Here is a 15,416-nt window from a genome sequence, read left to right on the forward strand (position 1 = left end):
GACCCAAAATTTAATGCAAAAATGCAAGAATAAACATGCATCTCATAGGAAGGTAAACAAAATACGACAAAAAGTTAAACCGTACCAAATATAATTAATATAAAGAAATAACATTCAATTTATAGTGAAAATCTTTAATCTTCTAATGAATTCGGTTATAAGAAAATAAAATCATAGTAATTGAGATATCATGCCAATAAATGAAGCCAAATTTATTGAAAATCTGAAAACATGCCAATCATATTATCAACCAATTATTAATTAAAGAAAAGAGAAAGTGATGAAAGAATGGACCAAATTATATGCCTCTTATTTGAGTTAAAAGATATTTTCTTCTGTAATGTTTCGATTCCTACAATTGATCAAGGGCTAAAATCTTACAAGGATGAAGAAAAATTCACATGAATAAAATTTAATTTTTTTTCAAGCCAAATTTAGTAATAATCTTTTCCCTCAATTTTATTTATTTGAAAAATATGATTATGAATGCAAAATAGCACAAATTTGGCTCCATTGTGTATAGATGGGTCATCCATCCTTTATTGTACTACAATCCATCTTTATTGCATTATCCAATTAAATAAAATTTGATAAGTTATTGTGTGATGCCTATTAAATGGCAATGGCCAAATACTATAGACTATTCTACCTCCCAAGTCACTCAAAAGCCGCAATGCTTTTCTACTTAGTTTGATTGATATTCTTATTGATGTGTGAGAAACATTCCGTGTTAATATTAATGAGGCTGGATGGTTTGTTAATTTTTTTTGGATAATTGCTTTTGCATTACCTAGTTATTTGTCTTGCAAAAAAAGTATGATATGAGGCAAATCTCCCCGTATTTGATGAAATGATCCTTACCCAATTCAACGCTAATTTTAAATATATTAGTTTTGAAAATAGTAAGAAATATTTTAATAAGCTATTTTCTTCTTTAAAAGACAAAATTGCATGAATCTTTTATTGATCTTCCATAGTAAATTGGGGCAGCATAAATAAAAAAAATGCTTCATAGGCCTTACTCTTTGAGATGAATGTTTCGAAAGTTTATTCATGGGAAGCTGTTTTAATTTTAATAATCTTAGTGTAATTTTGAGTAAATTGGTTTTAATATTAAACACATATTGAAAACTTTTAAAGATTTTTTAGCGTAACATACTTTTAGCCTCTAAAAACTTTTTAAAGTGTTTCTTATGTTCATATTCATCAAAACTATTGAAACACTAAGAGTCTGTTTGGGGAGTGCTGATCCAGATAAGTTGCTGATTAACAGTTGATCTGGATAAGCTAGTTGACTGCTTGATTTGTGCTGTTAAAAACAGTTGTTCTGCAGCTGTTTCTGGATAAATGATCATTCTTCTTCTGTGTTGTATTTGCAACAGAATTATCATTGCATTATATTTTATACTTGAGAAACAAAAAATTAATTCAGAACAATACAAAAAATAACATACAAGGCTCACTTAACAGTGAGTATCAAGATTGCTAAAAAAATTATTAAAATTAAAATTAAACATATGATAATATTAATTTTAAAACCTTGACGAAGTATGTTACGAGCTATGTCTTCTTCTAGTGATACCATCCAGCCCCGATCACTATCGGCAGTGGAATCTGCTGGACTGTCTGCCCACCAGAAGAATTCACACTTCTTCGGACATGGGGACAGCTTTAGAACTTTCTTCGGTAGCTATGTGCTCGATGTGACGCCATTAAGGAAGTTTGCAATCCGCAGTGGCATAACACTCGTCGGGAGGTCTCTGAAATCCTGAAGCTAATCTTTCATGAATGATTCAAAAGACAATCCATTAGTTATAACAGAAGTTGGAATTCTTAAAAGAAGTAATTGATTACATTTTTTGCATGCGTGAGGTTTCAGAGAACTCAGTATACCAACCAACAAATTTGTCACTATAAGAAAACATCAGACATTGTTAAAAAAGAGTTCTTATTTGCCTTTGACTCATTTAATACCAAGCTTGTGTGTGTCACATTAACATATTACAAAAAAGACCATGCAGAAATACCTCAAAAAACTCGATATCAAAAAGAAAAGAGGAACTTGGTTGCTTTTATCGGGATTTCACATGTGACACAAACTGGCAGCGACTAACATGTCATCCAGGAGAACCCACAAGGTTGAACCTCTCATCAAGGACCTCACAAACCCACAAAAAAAGAAAAGTATTCGAAAAAGGAGAAAAAATAATTACAAACAACATAAAACTTACAATATCTAAAATATTAATAATCGATGGAATATAAAACAAATACGGACATGATAAAATAAATAAGAATCGTCTAATCGACATCCAATAATGGCGTAAGTAATTCACTCTCGCAATTCAACCATTTCTGCGGCATTTTCACCATCCTAGGTGTAACCTTATTGTGACTGTGTCTTTGGTTGTGGTATAGATTGATCTATGTGAAATTCAAATGCTTCTGGCTACACCTGCATGGCTGCATGTGATCATCTTCAGCCAGGCTGAAGTTCAAATCTGTTCTAGAAAAATGCCGTCGAATGTATTTGTGGAGACCACTTCAATTGCACCTGTTTTGGAAATGTATACGTCGGGATATCACACAATATGACCCATTTTTTCTTCCACACTCCAAATATTCTTTCAATGACGTCGCGTAAGGATGAGTGACTTTTGTTAAACATTTCATTCTTGCCTTGAGCAACACCGCTGGATCTTTCAAAATCAGGAATTTGATATTTCGTATCTAGAAATAGCTTCAAATATCCCATCCGCAAGGAATATCCAGGATCGATCAAGTAATATTTACCTGTTCTAGATACCATAATTAGTAATCAATTAAAACAACGATTGTGGTTGATAGCTTTACGAACTTGGAGGTGGGTCAGGGAAGTCGTGCCTTGGATTTCTTGTCGCAAAAAACAAAAATACGACTATCATGTGCACCCAACCAACCATTACAATAGTAAATCATATGTTGAAGCCACATACGACTATCATAATTTATGTGGGTGATCTACACTGTCCAATATATGCTACATTTTCAGTGTTGGATACTCGTGCATCCATGTAGGTTCCGTCAATCACTCAAATATAGTTATGTCAGATTAGTTAAAGCTGTGATTGCCGCACAACTCATTTTGACGTCTGAATATAATGTGTTAAAAATAATTACCTTAAAGAATGATATATACAGCTGGTCATTTGCAATATTTGTTGGAGTCGTCCCAAATATTTGATCATCTGGCTTAGTTATCTTTGCCGACAAACTTACAAGAGCTTTCAAACCCACTAAGAACTACTTGTTAATTGTCTTCGATGAATGCTGCAATCGCTCCGTCGCACTTCTCATTGATTCATTCTGTGATAAAATGTAGAGAATTATTGTTAACACAGCTCTTGTTGTTATTCTTGAGGATCCATGGAGTTCATGTTGGCTATGTCATTCATTTAGTAGATCCAACAATATGGATTTTGTCATACGTAACATGTTACTGAATCTTGTGGGATGTCTTTATAGTAGCTCAACGACTCATTGATAACCAATAAAAGTCGATGTCATGCAGGGAGTTCGATTGACGTTTGAGTTGTAGTATTCGTACAACAAAACCATAACCGCCACATTTTTTCTTGTAAGGCTCAGTCGCTGTGCATCCATTCTAGAGAATTGTTCTGTTTAGGTAATAAGTGCGAATTAAACAACGTTAAAAAGAACATAAAAAAACTGAAGACGGATTAGAATGAACATAATTAATTACAGAGCAGCATATTAACCTCTTCATGAATATCTATGTGTCGGTTGGGTCCTCCTACAACTTCAAGGAGTTCAGATAGAAGGACTTGTCCAACCTAACTTTAGGATATGTTTCTAGAACTCGAAGAAAGTTGTCTATTGAGGTGTCATGTGAAGTACCGGCCTGAATTGTGCATGCTTTTACCAACTTTGTTATTTTGTTTCTGACGAAAGCAGCTCCATTTTTTTTTTTTTTTCTCCACCCTAGGCCGCTTTGAACGACATGTGGACTCTAGCTTCTTCTGGTTTAGGCTGGGGCCTTCACCTGACTCACTTTCCTGCTTCCAAACCCATGCTCACTTGGGTTGAACACATGCGTGCCCGTCACATCAATCTTACTGAACATACGGTTCAACTTCTCCTCTGGGCTCGATTCAATGCCACTTAATTTGAATTTCTTAGCGGCTGACACTGCCTGCAACATACGAGAAAATTTATTTCTTAAAACAGATTAGATGGATAAAGAATGAGAAAACAAGTCTTTAGGGGTTTGTTTATTGCCTCCAATTTTTCAGTTAACCAATTCTCCGAAGCATTAATAGTCCGTTTGATTGGATCCCAACCTAAGCCCGTGGATCTCTGTTTTAGTTGCTTTCATAACTTTTAATCCTTTTTCAACTGATCACACTTGTTCTTAAATTTTAACCTGTCGCAGTCCCTTCTTGTCATTTCATTGAATTTCTTTGTAATATTTTACCAACATTCTTTGTTAAAGTAGGTGGTGAGTTTGTTTCAAAGCTCGATCTTCTTAAGTCAGAGGTTGCAAAATATGATTGTGGCTTCCCTATCCCACATTGGATGAAGCAACTTCTTTGGTCTTAACCATTACGTTACTAAATAAGGAAAAGGAAAAACATTAATTTTTCAGATTAACCAGAGAAGAGGCACTGCCACAAACCCCTACACTCACGTACAACCACATCCCCAACACAACCACCAAGCACAACACACACAACAACCACACACAGTCACAACCATCACACACACACTCAAGGCCAGCCACACACACCCACAACCACCAAGGACAACACCCACAACCACCACACACACCCAAGACCAACCACACACACCCCCAACACAACCACCAAGCACAACACACACAGTCACAACCATCACACGCCCTCAAGGCCAGCCACACACACCCACAACCACCAAGAACAATACCCACAACCACCACACACACCCAAGGCCAACCACACAATCACCCTAGGCTACCAAACATGACACCCATAACCACCAAGCACAACACCCACAGCCAACACACACACACACACGACCAGCACACATACACGCACACAAGGCCACAACGCATACACCCAAGGCCGATTGACACACGCCCATGGCCACAACACAACACATACAACCACCAAGCACAACACCAACAATCACTCCCACCACCAGACAACACACACCACAACCAACACACATACACCCAAGGCCAACCACACACACACACAACCACCAGAGGCCACAAACCATAATAAGCAATAAACAAGCCAAAGACCAGAAATCACAAGAAGCAAGCCAAATTTCGCTTTCAACAACCACATTCACCCCAATTCACTTTAACCCTTTCTTTAAATTATCCAAAAATAAAAAAAATATTCCATAAAGAAAACCATTTCATCGGAAAACCGCATAGAGAAACCATTCCATCGATAAAATGTCAGAAATTACATATAGAAGCACATTCCATTGCAATTACTTATAAAACACAATAACCAGGGGTTGAAAGGAGGAAGTGGCGAGCGAGGGACCTAGGGCAGAACAGGGGTCGAACGAGGAAGAAGGGTAAGCGCGTAACTCTGAAAGGTAAGAACACGAGCTGCGAGGTCGAGCCCGCGGCCGTATAAATAATAAAGCGCAAACGACGGTGTGGATAAGCAGACAAAACACACGAAAGAGACGCTTCAACGACGTTTTAAAAAATGCAAACTCACCAACAAGCTGCCCCGAATGACCCTAAATTGGATATAAGAGCTCTAAAATGTGTTTATTGGATACTCATTTATTCTAAAAGGGCCAAAGTATTTGTTGACTTCATTTTTGACCGACATATGATCGATTTACTCTGCTTTAAGGCAATCCCGATGATTTAGATTTGTCTTGCATTTTAGGATGTAAGCTCTTGAATCTCCTCCAGGGATTTGCTATATATGGGTGTCGACTCTCCGTTGATGGCTCATTTGCACCGTTGTTATTGGTTTTTTGGTCAACACCTTCTCAACATTGTGGTTTACATCTCTCGTCGTCCCACCAACTCTTAGTTGCCCCTTTGATTGACTTCACCCTTTGCCTTTTCGGTGATTTTGATTTTTTGGATATGCTCAATGTTTATTCTAGAGTAGATTGAAATTGAGTGTGCTTTTAAGTTGACCTCATGTCATGTGTCGACCCGGCTCGGGGCTTGGAATTAACCAAAACGGGTACAGGCAGTCGGACGGTGTGAATTAAATTTTTTATATTCGTCTACAATTTAACAGATGAAAGAACCACTATAAATTAAATTATAATAGTACAATAAAAATTACCTCGTTGATGGTTGTTCGTGCCTTCAATAAACATTTTCTCATGTATCACCATCTTTTAATAATATAATTAAACCTAAAAAAGTAGTTGAAATAATTGTGAGCTAAACGCGTCAGTGAATATTCATACTTCTAAACTACAATAGTACAAGGAAAAGAAAGAATAAAATGCATGTCAACTAAGCTTGTTTACAAATCAATATAAACATTTGACATGTTATTTAGTGAGTTCTATATCATTATCATATAAATATCATCTCATATATATACAACCTTCATAAGAGCTACCATCTAAAAATTTGTACCATTTAAGATACTTCAATATCAATATTCTTTTTCATTTACATGCACCGTTGTATTAGTATTCTTCGCTAGTACCATCAAGAGATGTTTCATCATAACCAAATACACATATGCAAGCATACTATAAATTATTTTGTTACCTTCTAAATGTCATTAGATATCTTTTTTTTCATAACATGCATGAGTGTATTACTTTGCAAATCTTTCGCATTCATTTCTAGATGATCAAGTTGAATAATAAGCAAGTGTAATTATATTCTATTTGCATTAACAAGATATTTTGACCAATGCGAGTGATTTAGAAGAAATACAACATTATCATAATTTAGAAGTAAAAGTACTCACCTCAATGACACTTAATTCGACAAGTTTTAGCCATGACTTCGACTCTTCTAAAGCTAAAACCTAACTAAAATAAGTTATAAAAAATTTATTTATTTATTATTTTAAATAAACTGCTAATTTTTCATTATTTAGTTTTTATTTTTTATTATTTTATTATGTTTATTTTTCTATTCAAGAAATATACTTTAAAATTTATTATTATTATTATTATTATTTGTGGCACGATACCACAAATAATACACTTATCCCAAAGAATAAACATATCATTTGTAGTAGGTTCAATCACCTAAACTAAAGAATTTGTTACATCCGTTTGGTCTGCGAAATATTTTATATGAGGCCGACAAGTTCACCTACCTAATATAAGGATTAGATAAGATTTATTTTACCTGGGTTCCAAGTTCCCTATAAAGGTCAGCCCCTATAATTAATTACATCTTAAATGATCCCAGATGACGCGGGGCAGCAATACATCCCGAAAATACAAAAAGGAGGTTTAGGTTTCCAAGATTGGACATGGGAAAATCAAGTGAGAGGAGAGTGACTCAAAATAAGAACAGTTATTTTAAGGAATCCAAAGGAGCAAATAGTAGGGGATATCACGGATCCAAGGAGAACCCTGGTGACCTCCCACCTATCATATTGTTTGGTTTATGTCTTTGAAGTGATGTTGTTTAATGTTTAATCCTGCGATTTATTTAGAATTTAAGACTTTTGTTCGCACGATATCTGATTGTGTAAATAGTCTAAAAAGATATGAGGATTTACACATTACCGTACGGTAACTTCGGAATCCTAAGGTTTTACTTGAGCCATTAGACAACTCGGCATACCAATCAAAGGCAACCCCTGAAAGACTATTCACAAGCTGTCGGCAGAGCAATGCTTCACTACCTTCTGTGTTGTAGCAACTCGCCCGAAAGTGCGCAATGTGCTGACGAGGATTTCCAACTCTATCGACCATTTTAAAGGTTGGTGACGCAAAGCTTTTTGGATATTGAACAATATGAAATTCTTCTGGGTATGGTCTAACCCTTAGAATTGATGTTCCTCCTTTAGATTGAGCTAAAGTCTTTTGCATTTGTGCTTCCACAATTTGTTGAATGCTCTTTTCTGGTATTAAGACTTGGACTAGTTCCTTTTCTGGTGGATTATTTCTGCTAGAAGGGTCGGGGTCATTTCTTCCCTCTGAAACGGGCACAACTTCCGCCTGATTCATTTCTGGAGAAATGGTTATTGGAGACTGTGGCTGACTTTGAAGTGTAGCGACGACAACCATTGCCTCTTGTAACCTTTTTGCCATTTCAACCATTTGTTCATCTCATACCTGAATCTCCCTTCGCAATTCATTATAGGTGTTCCCCTTTGTAGGCTGTGGGGCATCGCGTGATGATGAAGAGGTTCGGGTTTCAACGACGAGAATGTCTGCATATCCTTCTTCCACATCATCCGTCAAACTAAGATCTTCATTTTCATCAATCTTTTGTTTCTCCTTTGATAGCTTTGCAATGTCAAGCCTAAGCTTTTCCAAGGTGCCTTTAATTGATTTTCCTTTAGCAATTTTAAGGTCAACCGGTGGACCCTGGCGGAATTCTGTACTTGTATCAGATTCTGGTGTAATAACTTCCATTTCGAACTTGGAATTTTCTCTGGGGTGAGAGCTTCTTGCACTTGTTGGTGGTACCTGACTAGCGCTCTTAGGTCTCCAAACCTTCCCTTGAGGTACTGATGAATGGAGACGAGGTGTCTCGTTAATGACATCAATACGACGAAGAGAAGTAGCTACCCTAGTGCGCAGATCAGACACAACTGTAGGCAATCTCTTACCACCCCTTACTGGCGGTAATCTTGATTCCGATCATAGTTTAGTTGGCCCTTGCTTTGTGGAGGTGATATTGTTGAGTCTAGCAGTAACAACATTGGGGACTACTCGATCTCCTAACCGGAGTTTGGCGGAAATACGTGGCAGTGGTACTTCTTTAGGCTTCTTAACGGGCCTATGAACTTGCCGAGTAGATTCATATTCTTTCAATATTCTGCTTTTCATTTGCGGGAATACCGCACAACCCATCCTTCTTAGGATTTCAACTATTGAGCAATTATCTTTTCGTGTCATTCTCTAAAAAAACATAACAAATCTGGGGGAGTGTCTTGGACTTTTTTCTTTTCTCTCCCTAATGAGGAGGTGGTGATGACAATCTGACGACAATCTTACGAATACTTTCTTCTCCATTAGTGGCGGACAGAGGATGAAACATGCTCCCCTTGAGGTGAGGTGAGGTCTCTATTGACTCAGTTTCCAGTAGAGAGGTTGTCTTTGTTGAGGCTAGCTTGGCTGCTTTTGCTTTTTGAGCCCTCAATTCCCTCCTGCGGTTCCTTCTTTGGGAACGCGTCAGCGGTGTGGACTTAGATGAAGAGCCAATTTCAAATGCAGAGTAAGAAGGAACAAGAACATTTATCAAATCATTTTCACGCAGAATTTCTTTTCCTTTCACTAACATAACAACTGGTGCTGCAAGGGTGGAACTGAACTTCATTTTCTTGAGGGAAGGGAAATCATGTTCGCCATTTAAGTTGAACTTGGAGGACGGTTTCTGAACATTGGATGCAACCATTTTTGTTATCACATGAGGTGCTTTTCCAAGTAGTATCTCAAATTCCTCAAATCCGAACCCAAATTGAATTGTAGAAGTCATGTGACGGGCATTATTATCGGTGAGCATGTTGAACAGGAAAATCAATCTTGGGGACGCCATTACTCCTGTCGATTGTAGATTTTTGAGTGTCAGTAGTGTTCAAGAACTTGTAAGTTCAACATAGAAGATGAAACTAGCACACTTGTCTAGTGAACTGGGTATCCTTTAAAATTTATCCATGTGAATTTTGTCACAAATTTTGTGATTTATTTTTGTTTTGGTATTGTGTTTTGAGATTTTAACATTGCCGAGGAAACTTGAAAAGGAATTTGACGTGATTTATAAAAAGGACAAACAAATTTCAGAAGAGAAATGAAACGATTATGAGGCATAGGAGTTAGCCCAAAATAAGAAATGATCCATTTCACATTGGACCAACTCCAACCTTAACACACCACACCTATTAGGGGTCCACCTCACTAAACCCTAGTGGTTCCTGAACCTTTTTGCTTAAGGATGGTTAAGCAGACGGTCCTGGACTCCAAGAGGAGTTGACTATACTGACTCAAGGAAGAAATGAGCACAGTAAATCAACAAAAGAATGATAGTTTGGCCTATGAGGGACATAGACACACCATCGATGTACGAAAACAAAACCAACTGATCAAAGATGGAGAGAGGAACCAGTCCCCAACGGAGTCGCCAGAATTTGTCGGTCGTTTTAATTTTGATTTTGAAAAAATATAGAAAAATATGAAAATAGTTTTGATATGAATATGAATTTTGACAGTAACATTTTGATTTAAAAATAAGTGGGGTCAAACGAGTCTCACATTTTGAATAGTTTGGGTGACTAAGCACGATACTACAAATAATAAACTTATCCAGAAGAATAAACATATCATTTGTAGTAGGCTCAATCACCTAAACTAAAGAGTTTGTGACATACATTTGGTCTGCGAAATATTTTATATGAGGCCAACAAGTTCCCCTACCTAATATAAGGATTAGATAAGATTTATTTTACCTGAGTTCCAAGTTCCCTATATAGCCAAGCCCCTATAGTTAATTACATCTTAAATGACCGGGATCACTTAAGGATCACTTAAGAAAACTCTCTGAAAACTCTCTATTAAGATCAGTGATTTTACTTTCCAGATTTCAAAGTTTAGGTTTCCAAAGTGGGAGTAGCTCAAAATAAGAACAGTTATTTTAAGAAATTCAAAGGAGCAAATAGTAGGGGATATCACAGTTCCAGGGAGAACTCCGGTGACCTCCCACCTATCCTATTGTTTGGCTTTATGTCTTTGAAGTGATGTTGTTTAATGTTTAATCCTACGATTTATTTAGAATTTAGGACTTATGTTCGCACGATATCTGATCGTGTAAATAGCCTAAAAAGATAAGAGGATTTACATCGTACCGTACGTTAACTTCGGAATCATAAGTGTTAGGACTTTTAATTGCACAACAAGGTTGCGCAAAAGCCTAAAGCTGATATGTGAGGGTTTACGCTGTGTTAGGCAAACCACCTCGAAATCCTATTGGCTGTTATTTAAACTAAGTGATCAGTGTTAATGTGAAAGTGTTTTGATGTTGATAATCCATCTTGAAGTTTTGCACTTCTGAATGTGCACTTCTGAATGTCCTCGTCGTGCTGCCCACGCTATTTGCTCCAAGCTCTTCAGCATAGCACCTCCAGGTTTAATGTTAATCCTATATAACCACTAGGTTTTTCTGTACTAAGGTATAATGTGTATCAAAGTAATAAAACATGCAATATAAAAGAAAAGAACAGTAGAATGTGCAGTAAAAAGAAAGAACAATATAATATGCTGAAAGAATAGTATAACGTGTTAGGAAAAATAGTATAACATGCTAGGAAAAACAATATAACATACTTGGAAATAAAAATGCTGCGATGTGATTCACACCTGTAAATTTAGGAAAACTGCTGCTCCTTTAAGATAGCTATTGTTCACTGTGTAAACAAAAGAAACATTGCTTGGAAAATTCGAGAAAATCGACAAATAATCCACGACGGAAAACTCAGGAAACTCGACGAGTAACAATTCAAATAAAACTCATCAAAATCTCGGGAAAATCCCGGAGAAAAGTGACCACGAGTGCTTTGTCCAAAATCCTATAAAACATATGAAAAAATCCGAAAAGAGGAGACCGCAAGCACTCGGGTCGAGGCTAGACTCAAATATAAATATCTATTTGTACTCGAGGGACGTCGAAAGCTACTCGGTCACCTTGAGGTATAAAACCCGTCACTCCACTAGAAGAATGTTCTACTGAACCTAACTTAGGAGGGTACTCCTTAGCCCAGGATCGGTAATTAATAAATGGACAATCCAATTGTAACATATTTAAAATTTAAGTTTTAGCGTGCACATATATTTCAAGCATACAAAAGAAAAGTTGTATTTAATTTTGTAATGAAAATATTTTCTTATAAATATTGTATCTGTTCTTATCAATTTATTTTATCAATTTAAAAGAAAGTGTAGTTGTCCACAAGTCGATCGCTTCATCGGGCCTAAGACTACTAACAATCTAAGAAGGTACGGGTCCCCTCTAGTCTTATGTCGGTGAATGATACTTTCATCATACAGTTCATCAAATCCCAGAATTAAGTCCTGGTGTTGTAGGGTGAGATATCGTTCTGTTCTACCACCGGCGTGCCTTTGTCATCATCGCCCTACGCCCCAAAACAAAACCAACTTGCAACTTTGCTTGATGGTTTTACATATAGAAAAATATTATACATGAGTACTTATGTATCAAACATAAGCACAAAAAACTGAACCAAGAAGCAAGGAAAAAAAGAATAAAAATGAGGATGAGAGAGAAGAGGAATTAATTCACCCAAAAGATTGAAAGGGTAAAGGGTGAATCAATCCTAAAAAATGTGACAAAAGATCTAGAAAAGAGAGCTCAGGATCTTTGAATCAATCCAGAGGATGTCATCTTCTCAAGTTTTATAATTGGATCAACCCTGGAAGGGTATCCTTTCCTATTCTTGTTTCAAATAAATTGAAATGGGCTCAAGACTATCATAACTCCATCACTCATATGAATTTTTATATCCAAATCTGAACCTAAATGTGATGTTTATATTTATTAAGCCTTCATGTTATCTTTCCAAACACTTTCACAAGCTTTCAAATCATTTCATAAATCCAACCTATACTAACTTCATGATTTCCCAAAATAAAGTTTCGGTGCTAACCAATAGAGGAGGTAACCTTCTAGCTTTCCATAAAATCATGCCAACGTCAAAAATCATTTAATTTCATTTTTCATAAAAAATTTACGATGAGATATACACCCAACATCACATAAAGGAAACCAAATATACGTTCTTGGGTAAGGCTTATAAAAGCGACTAAACAACCACAAAACCCACCACCAAACAGCTCACGATCGAGCATGGCAAAGGGAGCAAAATAGCCAAAAACCATCCCCCAAACAGCCTAGAGCAGCTCACGGGTAAGACCAGGAAGAAGAGTGGGGCTCACGGGTAGGACCAGAAAGGAAGGCAACCAAGCCTCACAACAAGCCCATGAACAAGAATTGTGAAATGCACAACAAAACTTCAGCATAAGTCCACAATTTAAAACAAGAAATAGGGAAAATGTTTATAGGTAGCGGTAGCAAAGAGAGAGCCAAACCCCAACCATGTCACTAGACCAAAGAACCACTGCAGCAAGGCTCATGGATAAATGGGCAGCAAAAAGGCGACTACAAAGGTAGCAAACACCAAGTCAGTCGAAAAGAAAGCCACAATAGGTAATACCATCACATTGTATTTGATATACATAAGAGAGTGAATGGACAAACCATTATAGATCATCAGGACCGAACCCACTTTCATCCCATAAGGCATAACAATGCTCAAGCTAAACATTCCCACATAGCGATAGGTATTGAAATTCATGCATTTTTGGATGACAAACTTGATTACCAATAAAAATCTTAGGAGGAGCATTGAAGAGAAGGCCCCAAATAAACTATGCCCAATAAAAGTGTTAAGCCGAACCCAAAGAATAGTTTAAGCAATAAGAGATTCTAACCAACATAAATCACTAAAAGGAGTCCAAATCGAGCCCAGCACAAGGGCAAACCAAGCCCAACACAAGGCTAAAACAACAAAGATCTCAACCAAGGCATAATACAAAAAGAAGCTAAAATCGAACACACCAAAGAGGCCCAAAATAGAGAAAATTCTCATGTATGATTCCCACCTAATATGGCCAAAACCAAGCCATCCAAGCGGGTCAAAACAACCTTCCAGCATAGGAACAAAACCAGACCCATCAAAGGGCTAAAACAGCAAAGATTTCAGCCATGACATGATATCAAAAGGAACCAAACCGAGCCCAACTATATGGGGAAAACAGGACCCAAAAAAGATCCATTTATAATTTGATTCAAAAGAAGTTCAAAATGAACCCAACATATGAGCAAACCGAGCCCAACATATGAGCAAAACAATTGCAAATATCTCTAGCAAGAATCTATTTCAAAAAGAGTTAAAGCCGAACCCAACAAGTGAGCTAAATGAAATGCCACTTTTAGCTATTATGAAGCCAAGACCGAGCCTCTCACAATGGGCTAAAACATAAAAATTTTCAGCTAGCATTTAGTCCAGCATAACCAAAACCGAAACCAAATCAGGGGAAAAAAAACGAGCAACATAGGGATGAAACCGAGCCCAAAAACAAGAGGGGCAAGACAAAGGAAATTTCCAGCATTTGTTTCTCCCAAATGAGCTAAGACCGAAACCCACCACATAAAAAAAATGCTTTCAACATATGTTTCAAATAATGATAGGTAGCATGAAATAGATAAGCACGAGCCAATCATTCGTTTCTCTTTTTTTTTAGAGCCAACCCAACATTCTTCAACATTCCCATTATAACCTTCATTTCAAGAAGGGCAAATCTCATCTCAAAACCACCATTATGATACTTCTAAATATCTTAAGCAAGAATAACAAAAACACCCATACATGCTATATTGTGATGTTTATAGGAATTATTTCATGCTTAAATCTTAAAACATACCCAAATCTTGCTTCCACATGAGATAGGAAATATTTTATAACATCCGAAATATTGCAAGAATAGAGGAGAGGAGAAGAATACCTCTTCATGCCGACTTAAAGCAAAAAAAAAAAAAATGTAAGAAAGATCCAATAAAGTGCCTCCCAAAGAAATATTCTTCCTAAAAACTTCAAAAAAAAGGAGCAACCAACAAATCCTTTAATCTTTCAGCACACAAAAAGCTAGCCAAACAGAAATTTCGACGGAGCCATCTTTTTGAAAGCTTTGAGAAACAGCCACCAACGAATGCTCCACGCCCCAGCACACAAAAATCAAATTTTAGATAAGATGTTAGTAGAGCTTTCTCCTCTAAAACTTCCCACAGTAAAGAAGAAGGAAAACAATCACTCGGGCAACAAAGAGAAAAGAACACAGTCTCTTCAACAAAACCCCCACAAAAGAAAAACACACACCACTAGAAAGTAGATAGGCAGGGAATATAAAAGAGAGCACCACTTTTGACGCCCTAACCAACAAATCGAGGGAAAGGAAGGAGGCGTCGCCATAAAGGAGGAGAGCGTACAACCTCAAGTAGAAGGAGCGTTGGCCAGCTCGCCTCCTCTAATTGGAGAGCTGAACGGCTATCGTGCTACGTAAAGAAGGGGAAGAGACGTGGGAGAAGACGGGAGTGTTTAAGGGTGGGTCCCAACTTTAGTTTTCTAAGATAGTCAATAGGAACTCCTAGAGCTAGATCCTAGGATCTTAAGGGAAAG

At 37.0% G+C, this 15,416-nt stretch overlaps 1 protein-coding gene across 3 annotated transcripts in view; it reads left to right on the plus strand.

Moving 5' to 3' along the window:
* Window positions 1–15,416, plus strand: part of LOC110033227 — a 135,516-nt gene that overhangs the window by 77,561 nt on the left and 42,539 nt on the right. The window lies entirely within an intron of this gene.

This window comes from Phalaenopsis equestris, unplaced genomic scaffold (genome assembly GCF_001263595.1).
Source record: "Phalaenopsis equestris unplaced genomic scaffold, ASM126359v1 Scaffold001116, whole genome shotgun sequence".
Classification (NCBI taxonomy): Eukaryota; Viridiplantae; Streptophyta; class Magnoliopsida; order Asparagales; family Orchidaceae; genus Phalaenopsis; species Phalaenopsis equestris.